The sequence below is a fragment of the Arachis ipaensis genome, chromosome B6 (assembly GCF_059453495.1).
Source record: "Arachis ipaensis isolate K30076 ecotype BB chromosome B6, ASM5945349v1, whole genome shotgun sequence".
In the NCBI taxonomy this organism is placed as follows: domain Eukaryota; kingdom Viridiplantae; phylum Streptophyta; class Magnoliopsida; order Fabales; family Fabaceae; genus Arachis; species Arachis ipaensis.
In genome coordinates this window covers 119,926,072-119,946,252 of record NC_142441.1, presented here as the reverse complement: position 1 = coordinate 119,946,252, position 20,181 = coordinate 119,926,072, and the positions used below count along the sequence as shown (strand labels likewise).

Sequence of the window (20,181 nt, the reverse complement as noted above, 5' to 3'; positions counted from 1 at the left end):
ACTTGCAACGAGGATTTATCCGCAATTTTCTAGACCACGCAAAAGTTATTCTCATCAAAATGGCGCCGTTGCCGGGGAACTGCTAACGTGTGCCTTATTATTGGTTATTGTAAATAATTTTCTTTAGCTTGTTTATTTACTTTTGTTTTTCCTTTTTTATCTTTATTTGCTACCATGAACTCTCACCCCTCTCGCTTTGAGTTTGGTTCTAATATTATTAAAGGAAATAGAAGTTACAGCAGGAATGTGCATCAAGGTCAGACTAATCAAGGATGGATGGAACCAAGAGGATCTAATCAACCCTTTTGGTAGCAACACCCTCCGAGATATCCTGGACAGAGACCATTCTACCGTGCATACCCAGCTGAAAGACATGGTGGACAACCTTGTAACTACCAACAAGCCCCACCCCGTGCATATGAACCATCCTTTCAACATAACCTCGAACCACCACACTCACAAGCTTTTCTTCACCATTCGCCATCATATGATCCTTCCTTACCCCAAACCCAATCCAATCGTTCCTAACCATCACCACTTTCCTTTGTATCATGTCCAAGTCTGGCAAACCGCGAAGCAAAGGATCGCCTAAAGGAAACAGTAATTAAATTTCAAACAACCATTCAACAACTGGAGCAAGCACTAATTCAATGGGCCACTAGGCGCTCAAATATACAAGGATCAACCACAGCTCCATGTGGACAGCCCAATGAAGAGCGTAGCATGAAAGAAATACTAGAGACTCCAGTGAACAAGACAGAAAATGAATTCGTACTAGAACAAGTGGAAGAGGTTGTCATTGTTCAAGAAGAAGAATTGGTTGAGGATCTAGGTGATGCTGAACTTCCTTGGGAATCCAGAATTGAGGAAAACTCCGTCCAAGATGCCACAGTTAATGCTAAGGAGGATACCGTACAATTTCCAAGGCAAGTCGTTTACGAAGAATCAGACGGAACAATCCAAGAAGCAAATTTCCTTGATGATGATAGTCACAAGTCTAGTTCTCCTAGTGATGAACTTGCGTCCGCAAGTGAATTCTCTGAGATCAAAGAATCTTCCCCAAGTGAATATGAGGATGATGCGGAGGTAGATTTCTCTCAACCTCCAATCTATGACTCGAGTGATGAGGAAGACATAGAAGACTTTGACCAGGATACAGATACAATTGAAGATCTTTGCAAGGAAGTGGAAGAATTCACAGAAGAACACAAGGAAACGGAACTTGCAGAACCACCAAAAATACTATCCCAAGGCCATTACCACCAAATACAAGCTTCAAGTGGGTACAATCCTTAACTTATAATTTTACTTATTCACTTGAATATGGTTTGCTTGAAACAGATGGCCAACTTAGAGCTCTCTGCGGCTTTAGGAGTAAGAGGGAAATGGCGCGTATTCAGAGCTGGTGCACCAGGTTTAATAAGGTTCCACGCTTCAGCTCGAAGTACACGGATTGGTATCATGCTCAATTGCATGGATCATAGAGAACGTTTGGTCACCACGGTGAGATTCTACTTTTTAAGCCGCCCGGATGGAGACATGTAGACCAAGACGGAGGCGGATTTAAACGCAAGGCTTGGAATCCTGAGGTTTATTCTGACATTTGTTACCCCAGGAGCCTAAAAATTTGTTTGAAGCTGCTTAGAAGCTTTACATGCCTAGTTTGGGACCCCGGAGGCTATTGGCATTCCAAGCACTGGTGGAAATTTTTGGACGAATTTAAACACAAATTACCATAACAGGATACTCTTCCAATGTCCAACTTAAGGACTTTAACTAAAAGTGCTAGGTGGGAGACAACCCACCATGGTATGGTCGCTTCTTTTTCAATTTACTTCTTGTTAATTGCTTTCATTTTTCCTTTTTCATTTTAATTTATTAAACCTGGAATCATGCATAAGCATTCATGATAGTCATTGCATTCTGCATTTTTCATGCATACAAAAAAAAAAGGGGGTTGCACGACGCGACCGCATACCCCATGCGATCGCGTCATATCGCGAAAAACACCACCCATGCTACCACGTGACCCACGCGGCCGCGTGATATATATATCGGCGTAAGGATCCAACGAACAGAAAGTTGGGCTGGAATCGTGCGGCCCTTGTGCGTTTCGCACAAATTAGCCCACGCGATCGCATGCCCCATGCGATCGCGTCACTTACCCAATACCAATCCCACGCGACCACGTGAGCGACGCGATCGCGTCGCATGGATTGCACATCACCCCAAAAGGAGACAGAGATTTGCGCTAAAACGGCGCTGGAGTCGTGCGTTTGGCACAACTTCCAGCGACGCGATCGCGCGACCCATGCGATTGCGTCACCCTTCTTTCCCCCCTCTCATGCGATCGCGCACCCCACGCGATCGCGTCACTCCCATTCTCGTCCCAACCACGCGATCGCGTGCCCTACGCGGCCGCGTGGATTCGAAAATATAACCCCCCCGCCCGCGAACCCTATCAGTCGCGAGCCCCCCCACCCCCAACCCTCTTCTTCCTCTCTGCTCCCTCTCCCTCCAACACCACCCAGCACCACCTAGCCGCCACCGCCAGCCACCCAGATGCCGCCGCCACCCCGTACGCCGCCGCCCAACCCCCCCTCCCTTCTTCTCCCTTCCTCCTCTCCCCTCCCCTCTTCGCCATTGCCTCCGCGACCACCGCCACCCAGCCGCGCCCCCTCCCTCTCCGCCACCCAACCACACCCCCCTTCTTCTATCACCAACCCCAAACCCTCGCTGCCACTGCCCCCTCAGCCACCACCGCGTCGCCGTGCACCACCACCACGCCGGACGCTGCCGCAGCCACCTTCTTCCCTGTTCCACCCCTTCCGCTTACCAGGTTCCGCAACACGCAACCTTTTTATCCGTTCGTCACTTTTCTGTATTTTTTATTCCGTTTATGTTCATGATTAGGATAGCTAGACTTGCATGTTGTAGTGGATTTTTAGGTTGTTAGGTAGCTTAGGCTGTGGTTAGTGGATCTAGGTCTGTTTACTTGCACTGTTCTTACTTCTGTTTTATCCTATGTGCAACTCTGTGGCTGCTATAATCATGATTCATATGCTGCTTTCTTGTATGTTGCTGCTGTTTACATTGAGTTTTTATGTTTATTTCATATCTATGTACATGCAGCTTGCTTTCTTTTAATTCATATGAACTGATCTGATTGCTGTTTATTTTCCGGGACAATCCATTTTTAGCCGGAATGCTGCCCAAATTTTTTTAAAAATTGTTTTCATTCTTGTTTTGGTTTGGCAACTCTATTTTATTCTGCTTTCCCCAAACCATTTCATGAATGCTAGGGCCACTTTCTTATCCTCTTTTGATTTCCTGGTTCATAACATGCATTTGTGATTCACTGATTCCAATTTCTGATTTCTTTATTTCTATTCGAATCAGTATCACCCTGTTTTCTTTATTCGATTATGAGTACTTCTATTCTTACCTATGAATCCTTGTTATATGAAATTTTTTCTATGCCACTTACTTTCCTAACTCACTGATCTTAATTTACTAATTTTTTTTTCAAATCCTAACCATTCTAACCCTTTTGATCTCTTTTCTGATTATTTTCACTTTCCTCTAACTTTCTAACCATGGCATATTGCTTAATTTTTTTTCCATTTAACATTAATTCAATCACATTTCATATACTCATTTTCCTTATTTTAATTCTCCTTTGCCGCTTGGATTTCCTTTATTTAATTGCCTATTTGCTTTCCTATTTTTTTTATCCAATTCCTGGTTTTCTGTTTTTCAGGATGTCTGCCTCACAGAGGAAAGGCAAAGGCAAGGCCACTGGCAAGCGCAAGAGAGAAGATTCCTCCCAGTCCATCATTGCTCTAATGCACGATTCATCATGGCGGGAGAAGAACTTCACACAGCAAGAAAAAGCTGACCAGCTGCTCCCTTCGACTGATCTTATAAAATTTGCAAACTGGTACTGTGAGCTGAAGTACCCGACTTTTGCAGACTCCATAAATCTATACCTGGAACGTACCTTGAAGATTCCAGAAGCCCTCCAACAATACACTACTGAACAAATCAAGCAAAGGGGCTGGTTCTTCCTGGAGAGATCACTGACAGAGGTCAATGCATCTTGGGTACGGGAATTCTATTGCAACTACTACCTTACTACCCTTGATGCAGTGAACCTGAGGGGAAAGCAAATTCTGGTCACTGAGGAGGCCATAGAGACCATTCTCCAGCTCCCAGCCAAATCCGATCAGCTAGATGGTTATGCACAGGCTGAGGAGGACATGGGCCAGATGCAGTTTGATTGGGATGCTGTGAAGGCACGGATTGCTCTCGACCCTGCTGTTCCTTGGGAGATGGGTCAGAACACCACTATGCCTCGAGGGATCAAGAGAGTGTACTTAAATGATGAGGCTCGGCTATGGCATCAGATCTTGAGCAATTATGTGATGCCGAGTACTCATGAGACTGAGATCCCAGTTGCCATGATCACCCTCCTCTGGTGTGTTCTGGAGGGTAAGGACCTGTACTTGCCTCGTTTTATCCGATATTATATGGCCAGGGCCCACGTCCGAGGCACCCTCCCCTTTCCTTACCTGGTTACACGGCTAGGCCGTCAGGCTGATGTGCCTTGGGAGGATACCGATGAGCGACCACCAGCAGCGGACTGTAGGAAGATCATCCCGCACAGCAGGAACTTCCTTGCCTTGGGCTACAGACCACCACCTGTCACTACTACTGATGAGACAGCCCCTCCATCTGCTGGACCTTCTTCATCCACAGCTGCCCCTGCTGCCACCACTGCACCTCCACCCGCCTCTGAGCCGGTTTATCACCTCGTGCACCGTCTATTCCGCCAGCTTGATCAGATGGAGCGCCGTAACAGGCGCCGGTATGAGAGATTGGAGCGCCGCAGCAGGCGTCGCTATTCCCATCTGAAGCTGATGTTCAGACAGGGCGCCGACATCCCCTCCGAGCCCGACACCCCTTCAGAGCCATCAGAGGAGGAGGAGGATGAGCACGAGGAGGAGACTCATTCCCAGGCGGAGACTCATCAGCAGGCAGCCACAGAGCATGCTGCCCCGCATCAGGAGGTTATGCCCCAGATAGAGACTGCAGATCCGGAGATCTTGATCCAGTCAGTCCCCCCTCTACAGCAGCCAGACTCTCAGCCCACCACCGCCACAGAGACCCCAGCTGCCATCCCTACCAGTGATGACACTCCTTCACACCCGGCTTGGTTGAGCATCGAGGACGATGCTTCATTTTAAGTGTGGGGAGGTCGCCATCTCTGGCGTTTATTTTGGTGAACTACTACATACTTTTTATTTTATTTTGGATATTTTTCTGTATTTTTCTCTTTTTCTTTTATTGTTATTTTCTGAGTACTTATACATTGCTACTTGTGTATTTTACTCTATTTTCTGCATTTTGCATTTTTGTTATTTAGCTCATTTTAGTCATTTAGTTTAGTTTGCAATTCTGATTTATTAGTGGATTAATTAGCATAGTTTACCCTTTTTAGCATAAGATAGTATAGTTTAAATAGAAAAATATAAAAAGGAAGTAAACTAGAAACCTTAACAGAATCAAAACAACCCACACCTTGTATATATAGCATTACATGTTAGTTGACAACATTTCATCAAGGAGGAACATTAAAACTTTAAAAGCTACCCTAAATAATTTTTTCAAGAGAATAATGGGAATTTTTAACTAAACCTGCATACAATATATATAAATGATATATGATGCTTGAGTTAGAGAACACACAGCCTGTGAGTCTTGAGCTTAAATTGTATTGTTGCATTCAAACCATAATTTCATTTCTGTGTGTTACATTTCTTTTTATTCTGATGTTCTTTCCTTTGCTTTAATCTATATGTCCAATTATAGAATATAGAATAGATACATACTAAGAGAATGATTGAGGCCATCATTTGATTTTAGCTCACTCACCCCAAATTAGCCTGCCTTTTATATCACCCTTGTTAGTCCCCTTGAGCCTATTAAAACCCCTTTATTCTATTTAGCCAAATTACTAGCCTTAAGCAGAAAAACAAAAGAAAATCCCAAGTGAATCCTTAGTCAGCTTAAGATAGAAAATCATGAATAGAGTAAAATGTGGGAAACCTTTTGGGAACATGGATGATAGAAACAAAAGGTAGAGAAGTAAAAAGGAATAAAATTTGGGAAGCATGCTCATGAGAAAATCTAAGTGATTCAATTATCATGTGCATTAAAAAAATAAAAAATAAAAAATAAAAAAATATTTTATTTTTCAGCATCTAAATAAAAGGGGATACAAAAAGAAATTTCCCAATGAAAACAATGCACATGGAATAAAAATAAAAAGTGAAACATGAGCATGCAACAATAAGTGGGAAATATGGGAAAATAGGTAAAGAGATTTTATTTTACTAAATATGTATGTTAGGTGAGATCTTAGTCTAATTAAGGATTCACTTATTAGCTCACTTAACCATATACATAAATCCTTACCTTCACCTTGGCCCCATTATAACCTCAATAAAGACCTCATGACTTTTTGGTATGACTATATTCTATAATTGTTGATTGGTTAGATGAAAAACAAAGTTATAGAAAGTAAGAATAAAAAGAAAAATAGAGTGAATAAACCCAATAAACACTGAGTGACTAGAGAGTAAACACAAAATCCAATGAGGGTTCTATAACTCATCAACATATATCTGTGCTTATATTTACTAATTGTTTTGCAAGCTTGTACAATGTTTTCTTTCCCATCTCATTTGCTAAAATGCTTTATTATTTAAAGGTTGGCTATATATATATATACATAACTCCTTGAGAATGTGAATTGACTTAGCTACATGTAAGCTTTATATATGAGTGGATGAAGTAGAATTGCATGACTCATTAGGTAGATGCATTTAGCATAGGTTGCATTTCATAACATTCCATCACTTTAACCTTAATTATTTACCTTGGATTTAGCATGAGGACATGCTAGTGTTTAAGTGTGGGGAGGTTGATAAACCCATATTTCATGAGTTCTTTTGTGCTTAATTAGAGTGATTTATTCAACTCTTCACCTACTTATTCACATTAATTGCATGGTTTTACTTTCCCTTCCTTATTATGTCATGTTGTGAAAAACATGTTTCCTAAGCTTTAAAATTAATTAATTTAATTACCTTTATTTCCATTCAATGCCGTGATTAGTGTGTTGAGTAGTTTTGGATTTTCTAAGGCAGAATGACTTAAAGGATGAAAAAGGAAACATACTAAAATGGAAGGAGAAAGCAAAACGGAGCTTTAAAGAAACTGGTATCCACGCGATCGCATGGATGACACGATCGCGTGCCAAGCACGAATCAGCAGCGATGCGGCCGCATGACTGACGCGACCGCGCGCCTTAAGCAGAACGCACATGATGCGGTCGCATGACTGACGCAACCGCGTGGCAAGGAAAAGCTCCGAATGACGCGACCGCGTGACCCACGCGGACGCGTGACAGCGGCCACGCACCAGAAATTACAGAATACGCCCCCAGCGAATTCTGAAGCCCTTTTTGGCCCAGATCCAAGTACAGGCAGCATAGACCAGAGGTTATAAAGTGTGGGAATGCTTCCATTCAAAGGGAGCTCGCATATTTTTACCTTTCAATGATTTAGATTTAGTTGAGAGGGAGATCTTCTCTCTCTCTCTTTTAGGATTTAGGATTTCTTCTTGTTTTAAGAGTAACTCTGGATCCCAGGTTTAATGTTCTTTTAGTATTACTTTTATTTATTTATTCCAACATTTGAATTGATTATTATAATTTGATTTATGAATTCTCCCATGTTACAGACTGGTATTTGAATTAATGATAATTGAGGTATTTTCAGTTTATGATTGTTCTCTTTGATTTAAGTTACCATTGCTTCCCATCTAAGGACCTCTTTATTATTCCAGCAATTTTACTTTTTCCCTTTTGGTTCTGGTTAAGAATTTAGTAACTCAACAGTTATTAAACTCAACATAATTGATAATCGTTATCTTGCTAATTGAGATGAACTTAAATAATCCCAACCTTTTCTGAGGAAATAATTAGGATTCAAAAGTCAATTTAATTAGTCCCTTGACTTTCCTTTGCCCTGGTAAAGGTTGACCAAGTGGAGTTTAGATTCAACTTTCATTATTGTTGAGAGAGATAAATAAGTTGGACCTCTAATTTCTCTACCTTACTAAAGGTTGCTTTACAGTTATTATTTATTTTTAATTGCCATTTAATTCACTTGTCATTTAAATTACTTGCTTCTCACCTTCTAAGCCCCGATTACAACCTTTATAACCAATAATAAGAACATACTTCCTCGTAGTTCCTTGAGAAGACGACCCGAGGTTTGAATACTCGGTTAACAATTTCTAAAGGGGTTTGTTACTTGTGACACCCAAAACGTTTGTATGAAGGGACTTTTGAAGGTTTAGAAACTATACTTGCAACGAGGATTTATCCGCAATTTTCTAGACCACGCAAAAGTTATTCTGATCAGGGACCCTCTTAAATGACAATGAGGACACTTCGCCATTTTCGCAAGCCCCAGATAATCCAGAGCCTGCCCATGATCAAAAGTTAGAATTGAAACATCTCCCTCCACATCTCAAATATGCTTATCTTGAGGATGAGCAGAAGCTTCCGGTTATTATTGCAAGGGAACTGACTTCTCAACAAGAAGAGCAGTTACTTGATGTACTGAGGAAGCATAAGAAGGAAATTGGGTGGAGTTTGGCAGATATAGTGGGAATCAACCCTCAAGTATGCGAGCACAGAATATTTTTAGAAGAAGGAGCAAGACCGGTCCGTCAACCACAAAGAAGATTGAATCCCACCATCTTGGAAGTTGTCAAAAAGGAAGTGACCAGACTATTGGAGGCCGGTATCATATATCCCATTTCAGACAGTGAATGGGTAAGCCCAGTACAAGTGGTGCCCAAGAAATCTGGAGTCACTACAGTGAAGAATGAGCATGGAGAGCTCATAGCAACTAGAGTTCAGAATGCTTGGAGAGTCTGCATTGATTACAGGCGTCTCAACCAAGCTACTCGTAAGGATCACTACCCACTTCCATTCATTGATCAAATGCTGGATCGCCTGTCAGGTAAATCACATTATTGCTTTCTAGATGGTTACACAAGTTATTTCCAGATTCATATAGCTCCTGAGGATCAGGAAAAGACTACTTTTACATGTCCTTTTGGGACTTATGCTTATAAGAGAATGCCCTTTGGCTTGTGCAATGCACCAGCCACCTTCCAAAGGTGCATGATGAGCCTTTTCTCTGATCTTATTGAGGACTGTATGGAAGTTTTTATGGACGATTTTAGCGTTTATGGTGATTCTTTTAACCTCTACTTAGATGGATTATCTAGAGTATTAGACAGATGTGTTAATACAAACTTTGTACTGAATTTCAAAAAATGCCACTTTATGGTAAAGCAAGGAATTGTATTAGGACATGTGGTATCTAATAATGGCATTTCTGTAGACCCAGCAAAGGTGAATGTTATTTCTAGTTTACCTTACACCTCTTCTGTGAGGGAAGTCCGTTCGTTCCTTGGCCATGCAGGTTTCTACAGGAGATTTATTAAAGACTTTAGTAAGGTGGCACTTCCCTTATCCAGATTACTGCAGAAGAACATTGAGTTCGAGTTCAGTGAAGATTGCAAACAAGCATTTGATAGGCTGAAGACTGCTCTAACTCAAGCCCCAATTGTGAGAGGACCCGACTGGAGCCAGCCGTTTGAAATCATGTGCGATGCTTCCAACCATGCAGTAGGAGCAGCGCTGGCTCAGCGTGAAGGTAAGGACCCTTTTGTTATTGCCTATGCATCTAAGACTTTAGACACTGCCCAGTCCAATTATACTACTACTGAGAAAGAGCTACTTGCTATTGTTTTCGCTTTGGATAAATTTCGAGCTTATTTACTTGGTACTAGAGTAGTAGTGTATTCGGACCATGCAGCTCTAAAGTATTTATTAGCTAAAAAGGAATCCAAACCAAGACTTATACGTTGGATACTGCTGTTACAAGAATTTTATTTAGAAATAAAGGATAGGAGTGGTAATCAAAATTTAGTAGCGGACCACTTGAGTCGCCTTGAACATATTAAGGATGATTCTACTCCTATAGATGATAATTTTCCTTTTGACAACCTGCAAGCATTATCTGAGGTAGTCCCTTGGTATGCACCTGTTGCTAATTATTTAGTTAGCCGCACATTTCCTCCACATTTTTCTAAACATCAAAGAGACAAGCTGAAAAGCGAGTCTAAATATTATATATGGGATGACCCATATTTATGGAGATGTGGCGTTGACCAGATAATTAGACGTTGTGTACCTCAATCAGAATTCCAGTCCATTTTAGAGGCCTGTCACTCATCTGAGAGTAGAGGACACTTTGACCCTCAAAGAACAGCTAGAAAGATCTTAGACTGCAGATTCTGGTGGCCTACTCTTTTTAGAGATGCTGTTGAGTTTTGTAAATCTTGTCACCCATGCCAGAAATTTGGTAACATATCCAGGAGAGATGAGATTCCTCAACAATATATGCTTTTCTGTGAAATTTTTGATGTATGGGGCATTGACTTCATGGGTCCATTTCCAAATTCTAGTGGATATTTTTATATATTGTTAGCTATGGATTATGTTTCCAAATGGGTGGAAGCAATTCCTACCCGCACTGATGATGCTAACACTGTTGTTTCCTTTGTGAGAAACCATATTATATGCCGCTTTGGATCACCACGAGCGATCGTGAGCGATCAAGGCACCCATTTTTGTAACAGGAGACTAACAGGCTTGATGAAGAAGCATGGGATAATCCATAAAGTTGCAACAGCTTACCATCCCCAAACTAATGGGCAAGCCGAGGTGTCAAACAAAGAAATTAAGCGTATCTTGCAAAAGATAGTAAAGCCTCATAGAAAAGACTGGAGCACCAGACTACAAGATGCACTGTGGGCATACAGAACAGCATACAAGACACCCATTGGGATGAGTTCCTTCCGCTTGGTTTATGGAAAAGCTTGCCATCTCACAGTTGAAATAGAACATAGAGCCTTCTGGGCAGTTAAGGAGTGCAACATGGGAATTGAGAATGCTGGAGCTGAAAGAAAGTTGCAACTGCAGGAACTGGAGAACCTTCGCCTGGAAGCTTATGAGAACTCCAGAATATACAAGGAAAAGATGAAAGCTGTGCATGATCAAAACATCAAGAAGAGAGAGTTCCAACTTGGAGATTTTGTTCTCCTTTACAAATCTCGACTGAGGCTCATGCCCGGTAAGTTGAGATCAAAATGGGAAGGTCCATACAGAGTAGAGAAGGCTGAACCGTACGGAGTCTATCACCTAAGCCATCCTTCAAGCTCTGAACTTATTAAGGTTAATGGACACCGCCTGAAGCTGTACCATGGTGAGAAAGTGCAGAAAAATAAGGAGCTTGAGATCTTCTGCCTGGACGATCCCCACATCGCAGCAGATTGAGCTATTGGAGCGTCCAACTTACGAACGTAAAAGCAAAGTGCTTGGTGGGAGACAACCCACCGCGGTATGATCGTTCTTTTCTTCACCCTTAGTTTTTCTTCTTTAATAACTCTTCTCTTTATTAGTGCTTTAGTGCTCTTTCAATTACATATCTTTATCTTTAAAAAAAATAATAATAATAATTTTCGCCGCGCGACGCGATCGCACTGGCGACGCGTCCGCGTGGCAGGAGGAGTAGAGAAAAATAAAAAATGAACAGAAAGTTACGCAGGAGGAGCGCTGGAGTCATGCCAATGGCACAAATTGACCCACGCGACTGCGTCCCTGACGCGTTCGTGTCGCATAGGAATCATAGCCTCCCACGCGACCGCATGCCCCACGCGGCCGCGTGCCCTGCATTTTCGACGTAAAAGGGTGCACAATGCTATATTGTGCGAGAGTGGTGCTAGATTGGTGCTGGAAGCACAATCCTTGTCACGCAACCGCGTCACTGATGCAGCCGCGTCAATTACTTTCTGACGCACACTCACGCGATCGCGTGACCCACGCGATCGCGTCACCCAAATTTGGCAATTAAAATGAATCGAACAGAGAGTTGTGCTGGAGCGAGGCTGCACTCGCGCCAGCAGCGCAACACAGGTCACACGACCGCGTGACCGACGCGATCGCATCCCCTTCCCTGACGCGCCCCCACGCGAACGCGTGCCCCAAGCGGCCGCGTCGCATGCGCCGCACAGCTAAACCTCAATTGCCAAATTATCTTATCTTTCTTTCCTCCAAATCCTAATTTTTCTTTTCCCTCCTTCTTTCTTCTTCCCCCCTTCCCCTTTCTATCTCACCTCTCACTCTCTCTCTCTCTCCTCCATTAACAAGGTTTTACTTTCTTCTTCCTTCTTCTCTTTTCTATCATTCTTATTCTATTATGTATATATATTATTATTTTCTTTTTCTTTTCTTTTTTCTTTTCAAACTTTTATTTTTCTTCTTCTTCTTTTCCTTTTACATGGTGTTAGAAACCTTTTGAGTCATCATCCCCCGTTATATGCCTGTGGATTATTGCAAATTGTTTGACAATTATTTTTCTCCTATTTAAGAGATTGCTTGCATGTTTATCTTCATATTTTCTATACCCTATTCACCATGCATGCTATATGTTTGTGAAAAAGCTCATGTGGCATTATGCATTTCTCTATGTTGCTATACTATTCAATGCTTGCTTTTCACAACTTTTCCTTATTATTTTATTAATTAGATTTAATTGTCAATACAAACGTGATAGTTTGTTACAAATGGTAATCTAAACTGGACATTGAATGTTTGATATATGCTACTCATGCATTTGCCTGCATGCCAATAAACCTCTTGCATTCCATTGTCCTACATGCACTTGCTATATTTCCATTGATGAGCTTTTCACATGTAATCCGGACCATGTGTTAATGCCATTTATCTTTATTGTGCATTGACTATCACTTACAATACCCTCTTCCTTGCTTTATCTCTTTGAATTTAATTTCCTTTCTCTTCCCTTCTTTCAGGATGGCCACCAAGAAAGGAAAAGAGAAAGCTACTTCCAAACCACCAGCAAGAAGAGGAACTAAAAGAGCATTAGTGGCAGAGCCTTCTTCAACCGCAGTCAAGCCCTCAACAAAAAGAGTTAAGAGGATAATAAAGGTGGACGATAAGGAGAAAGCCTTTCCAGCAAAGGACACTGTGCGATTTCCCAATTGCTACTGTGAGCAGATGTTCCCTATCCTAGCAGAAAGGAACTATAACAATGAATACCTTCTTATCCTCCCGTCCAATATTGTCGCCTTTGTTGAGCCGCAAATTGAGCGAAGACAATGGGGTTTCTTACGGAGACAGCCGAGGCAGGTCAATCTCTCTTGGGTAGTTGAGTTCTACTCCAACTTCTACATACCGACCCTGCAGTCTGTTTATGTCCGGCAGAAGCAAGTCCCCATCACAGAAGAGGCCATTCAGCAAGCTCTGAGTCTTCCCCGTATTCCAGCAGGAATGGACGCTTTTCAAGAAGCCACCCTTCAGCGCCAGAGATACCAATTTGACTGGGACTCCGTTCTCGGAGTCATCGCTTTACCTGGCAGTCGTTGGATCTACGGATACCACCGTACCTGTCCTAAGGGAATCTTGGCTTCTGCACTTACCTTGGAGGCTCGCGTATGGGCACAGATCATGTCCCATTACGTCTTTCCGAGCACTCATGAGTTCTCCTTCACTGCAGACATGGCTGTTCTACTATGGTGCATCCTTACAGACCAACCTCTGAATCTCTCAAGACATATCCGAAATGCTATGGAACACGTACAAATCGCGGGCAACCTACCTTTTCCCGCCCTAGTCTTAGATCTTGTCTCAGCAGCCGGAGTCTCGTACAGAGCTGGGGACACCAAAGCCATGCTTCCACGGGATGATCAATATGTCCCTAACGGGAAATACCTCAGACTTTCAGCAGCCACTACAAGCCAGCCTACTGAGCTAGTTGAAGATATTCTTTCTTCAACACCACAAGCATCTACCACTGAGAAATTGCTCCAAAAGTTACTTGAAAAGTTGGATCGGCATGAACAGAAAGCTAAGATGAGAGAGCGTCGTAACAAGCGCCGATTCACATACCTCAAGGAGCTGATCATGGGCAAATTCAAGGACTCAGACACTCCGGACTCCACTTATTTTACCAGCACCGGGAGCCATGATGGTCCCGACTGTGGAGATACTGCTACCAGCCCACCCCTATTCCTGACAGATGGCACCGAGGACGGTGCAAAGCCTTAAGTGTGGGGAGGTCGGTCAGTACCTGACTTCCAGAGGTAAATTCTCTTCTCTGGCACCAATAATTAGGATATTCTAGTTAGATTTTCTTTCTTTTATAGAATAGAATAAATTGCATAGGTTAGAATAGTTGCATGCATGTTCTACTTGATTGAAAAGACAATAAGTTTCTTTTAAAAATCTATCTTTGGAACAAAATTTCACTAATTTTTCAAAATTTTTATGATAAATCTGCTTGAGTTGTATTTGGAACATGATGTTTGAGCTAAACAACACACAACCTGTGAAAGATTTGAGCCTTTATGTATGGTTACATTATTTAACCATAATCATTTTATTCTTGTGTGTTTACTTCTCTATGATTGTAATCTATATTTTGTTTTATCTTATATGTCCAATATTTATTATATTTACATGCTTGCACATGATTGAGGCCATTATTTGTTTAAACTCACTTATCCAAATCAAGCCTACCCTTCTCAATTACCCTTGTTAACCACTTTGAGCCTTTAATTCCCATTTGTTCGATATTTTACCACATTACTAACCTTGAGCCGAAAAATAATTATATATCCCAAATTGAATCTTTGGTTAGCTTAAGATAGAATTGTGTGTGCTAGTTAAGTATGGGAAATTGTGGGAACAAAAGTTGTTAAGGGAATGTGTCATGAAAATTTAAAGGGAATTTGGATACCCATTCATGTGAAACTATAAGAATCAAAAATCTATGTGCATTGATAAGCTTTATTTATTTCAATTCAAAAAAAATGATAAACAAATAAATAAGGGGACAAAATTACCCCAATATTAAATTCAGAATTCAAAGATCAATGCACATATGATAGAATTAAAATACAAAGTTGAAACATGAGTATGGGTTGAAAAAGGGAATTATGGGTAGCTAAGCATGAATTTAAAAGTATATAGAATATATGTATATTAGGTGAGAGCTTAGGTTAATTAAAGATTCAATTTATAAAGCTCACTTAGCCATATGTATATCCTTACCTGCACCTTGGCCCCATTACAACCCTGAAAAGACCTCATGATGTTTGCATTGGTATATTAACTGTTGTTGATTCGTTAAGAGAAAAACAAAAGCTGGAAAACATGACTAGAGAAGAATAGAGTGATTACCCTATACACTAGAGATTAGAGCATACATACATTATCAGTGAGGGTTCAATGCTTGAATTCTCATGTTTCCTGCTTTCATAAGCTATCTTCTTGCACTTTTATCGGTTTTATTGTATGATGATAGAGTTAGTGGAATTTGATTTGTAACTGTTTTGAAGGACTTATTTACTTTTGATCAAGTGGACAATAATCATATAGTTGCATTTATTTATATATGTAGGACTGCATTGCATTTCATGACTTTCTGCATGTTCATACTTATTTCCTTGTCTCCTTCAATTTAGTATGAGGACATGCTAATGTTTAAGTGTGGGGAGGTTGATAAACCACTATTTTATAGTTTATATTGTGTTTAATTGTGTGGTTTTGTCATGATCCTTACCCACTTATTCATCAATTTAGCATGCATTTAAATTTCTTCCTAAATTCAGTACATGTTTGAAAATTACTTCCTAGAGACTTTAATTATTTATTTTTAATTCTCCTTTATTCCATTCGATGCCGTGATCTGTGTGTCAAGTGTTTCAGGCTTTATAGGGCATGAATGAGATGGAGATTGGACAGGAAGCTAGAAAAAATGGAAGGAACACAAGAATTTGAGGAGATAACCAGCGAGAAGTGACGCGGTCGCATGGCTCACGCGACCGCGGGAAGGGGCACAAATCGCAGTGACACAGCCGCATGGCTTGCGCGGCCGCGCGGATTGGTGAGGAAAAAGCGCAAGCGACGCGTCCGCATGGACGACGCGATCGCGTGACATGTGCGATCTGCATAATCTGCAAAATCCGCTGGGGGCGATTTTGGACCTTATTTCGGCCCAGTTTTCGGCCCGGAACAGCAGACTAGAGTCAGAGAATATGCAGAAACAACACAGACATTCATTCAGTAGTTTTAGATCTAGTTTTTCACTCTCTTAGGTTTTTCTCTCTAGTTTTCAGAATTTTAATTTTCAATTGGTCTTAGCATTGGAACAGTGAGAAGAGTTATTTCCTCATCAAGACTTCATCATTCTAGTTTGTTCTCTTAACTTGGTTCTATTCTTCCATGTTCTTTGTTATGTTCAATTTTGTCATTCAGATACTTTTATGATTATTTAACGCAAGGATTATTACTTTTTAATTCAATTTCAATTCCAATAATCATGTCTTCTTTTAATTCCCTTTCATGCGCTATGGATTCTTTATTTACAATGCGTGAGTAGTTTCCTTACTTGATGGGGAGTTGATTAAAAGGAACTCTTGAGTTGGAAGGATTGAAAGAAAATTTGTAATTGGGTTAAATGTTGGATTGCTATCCTGTCACCAATGCCAATCCCTTTGAACTAAGTGGGTTGCAACTTGTGAACAGATCTGGCATTCCCACTTGTTTGACTTTCCCTTACCTAGTAAAGGATAACCAAACAGAACAACCATTAATTATAAATTAATCTTACAATCACACCATCGATGATAGAGATTCTAACCAATCAATTCTCAGTCAAGGCTTTTATTATTATTATTTAAAAATCCACAATTTAAATTCCAATTTACTTAGCTCAACTTCTTGGAACATCTGATTAATAAAACAGCACACTTTTCTGCAACTCGTTGGGAGACGACCTAGGACTTAAAACTCCTAGTAATTTTAATTTAAACTCTCTGTGACATATTTCTAAATTGATAAGCAGATTCTCGGTGAGTTAAGAACTATACCTGCAACGTAACCATTTTAATAAATTTTTAATTCACCAGCTTCTGCTTCCCACCAATTTTTGGCGCCGTTGCCGGGGAGTTGCAATAGAGTGCTAATTTTATTAATTAGAATTTATTTATTTGCATTTTATTTAACTTTGCTACTATGAGCTGCATGTTTCTTCCGTCAAATGACGCGTTCACGTCCTGATCCGCGCTTGCTAATATTTGATCCTGAAATTGAAAGGACAATTTCACGAATAAGGCGAGAACAGCGTAGGTTAGCCCGCTCTGAGGGCGGATCTGAAAGTGAATCTGAGGAAGAGACCAGCCCCCGTTCTACTGATTCGGTTGTTTTACGTGCAGAAAATATGGCAGCTAGAAGAGTTACCATTCAGGAGGAAGGAGCTCCTGATTTTACAATGCAACCGTTTCAAGCGCATCATCCAGCGGTAGCTACGGATTTTGAAATAAAGACCGTACTGCTAAATTTGATTCCCAAGTTTCATGGCCTACCTGCTCAAGAGCCTATCAAGCACTTGAGAGACTTCCAGGCAGCCTGTTCCTGTCAGGTGTGATGGCACTGATGAAACTTCAATTCTGCTGAAAGGTTTTCCGTTTTCTCTGGAGGGAAAAGTAAGAGAGTGGTACTACACTCAACCTCTAGCAAATGTATCCAACTGGGATACACTCAGAAAGGAGTTTCTGGAGAAATTCTTTCCATCTGAGGTTACTGATAAACTGAGGAAGGATATCTCTACAATTGTTCAGGATGACAATGAGACTCTCTTTGAATACTGGGAGCGCTTCAATAATCTTCTGGAAGCATGCCCCCACCACATGATTGACAAGATCGTGTTACTCAGCTATATCACACAAGGTATGAGGCCCCAAGATAAGACCACATTGGAAAGTGCTAGCAACGGGTCTATGAAGAAGTACAAGACCACTGATAAAGCTTGGCAATTGATCAGTGATTTAGCTGAATCTACTCGGAACCACAGACAGAAGCAAGGCCGTTCAAAAGCCGTTGCAGAAGTATCTTCTGACATAGAGACTGCTGCTCTAAATCGAAGCATCTGTGAAATGACCAACCTGCTAAAGCAAATGCAATTGAATCAACAAGCTCAGCAAACTCAACCGCAGCAAAACCAACAACTAGTTCCATAAAGAATTTGCGGAATTTGTGCTGATTACAGCCATTACACTGATGAATGCCCGTAGCTCCAACAAGAAGACAACATGGTGGCATCCACTCACAACTTCTATGACCGCCCCAACCAAGGGTACAATCAAAGTGGAAATAATAACCATGGATGGCAGGATAATTCAAACCAGAATTGGAGAGACAACAATAAAATGGGAGGCAGAGATAATCAGGAAAATCAAAGGTGGAATAATAACAACAACAGGCAGTAAAATCAACCTTACCGAGCACCTCACCTGAGGCAAAACCAAGGACCACCGAACAATCAGCAGCAACCCTCTCAATTTACTCATTCTTCTGTATCTTCTAATGAAGATTTATTTCAAGCTTTTGAGAAAAGACAACTGGCCATGGAAAATACCATCGTGAACAGTATTAATGCCAGTCTGAATGGTGCACGAAATTGACTCCGCAAGTTTCGCACAGATAGACCAGCAAGTGCACCGGGTTGTCCAAGTTATACCTCAGGTGAGTGAGGGTCGATCCCACGGAGATCGTTGGTTTGAACAAGCAGTGGCTATCTTGTAGATCTTAGTCAAGTGGATAAAAAATATAGTTATTGTGGAAAAATGCATAAGGACAGAATAAATAAAGTATTACTGGATAGGTGTGAAATCAATGATAAGAGAACGGTTGAGGTTTCGGAGATGCTTCCTCCTTCTGGATCAACTTTTCTCACTGTCTACTTCAACTTCTGATGATTCATTCCATGGCAGGCTGTAAGTGAATAACGCCAGGTCAGTGGTCATTAATCTCTTCTACTTCAGATCAAACGTCAGGTCAGTGGTCATCCAATCTGAACGAGGGTGAAGCTCTTGCAGTCCATTCCCTTGGTGATCCTACTCAAAGCGCCACAGAAAAGGTTAGATCTTCCGGAATAGAGAATGTTGCATCCTGATTCTAGCCTATACCACAAAGGCCCTAATAGCCCCGTACCTCGGCTAAACTGATGTCTCCAAGTCCCCAACGAAGTCGTAGATTAGTCGTCTAAGAGATGTATAATCAAGCTTGTGGTTCAATACTATCCCGTCAAGGACTCGCAATAACCCATGTAGAATAGAGATGACGGTCAAGTTACACTCTCAATTCATTAGGATGAAGAACGAGGATACATCTTAGAATTGAATCAAGCATAGATTGAAATAGAATAATGATATTATTAATCCATAAGAATCAGCAGAGCTCCTAACCTTAACCTAGGAGGTTCAGTTGCTCATACTATACAATAATTTTTGAAAGTAAAAGTGGGGGAATAAGATCCTAAATAAAGGTGATCTTCTCCTATTTATAATAACCTAATAACTAAGAAGTACAAAAATATGATAGAATAGACTAGAGGTGCGAAATCCATCCTTGGGCCAATTTGGTTGAGTACTTGGGCTGAGCTTGGTGTCCACTTTGAGGAATGGGAGGTGAACCACGCTACCTTATGCTTGTGTTGGCTGTTGAACGCCCACTAGGGGGTGGTTGGCATTCAACGACAGCTTTGGGGCTCCTTTGGGGTGTTGAACACCAGCTAGGGGATAGCTCCTTGGCGTTCAATGCCCTGAATGGGTAAGAGCTTTCAAAAAAAAGTATAAACCATTATATATTGCTGGAAAACTCTGAAAGTTAGCTTTCCAACATCGTTAAGAACGCGTCGTTTGGACCTCTGTAGCTCCAGAAATACTCATTTGAGTGCACGGAGGTCAGAATCTGACAGCATTTGTTACGCTTTCCTTGCCTCTGAATCGAACTTTGCCAAAACTCCTCAATTTCAACAAAAAAATACCTAAAATCATCATAAAACACACAAACTCAAAGTAGAATCCAAAAATATGAATTTTGCATTAAAACCTATGAAAATATAATAAATCTTAAACAAAACATAAAAACTATATGAAAATGATGCC

General features: G+C 41.1%; 1 non-coding gene across 1 annotated transcript; it reads right to left on the bottom strand.

Moving 5' to 3' along the window:
- Positions 1-17,820: 17,820 nt before the first annotated feature.
- LOC148562485 (small nucleolar RNA R71) lies at positions 17,821-17,928 on the bottom strand. Its single transcript, XR_015887802.1, has one exon. It is a non-coding gene; the product is annotated as a small nucleolar RNA R71 (small nucleolar RNA).
- Between the last annotated feature and the right edge of the window lie 2,253 nt (positions 17,929-20,181).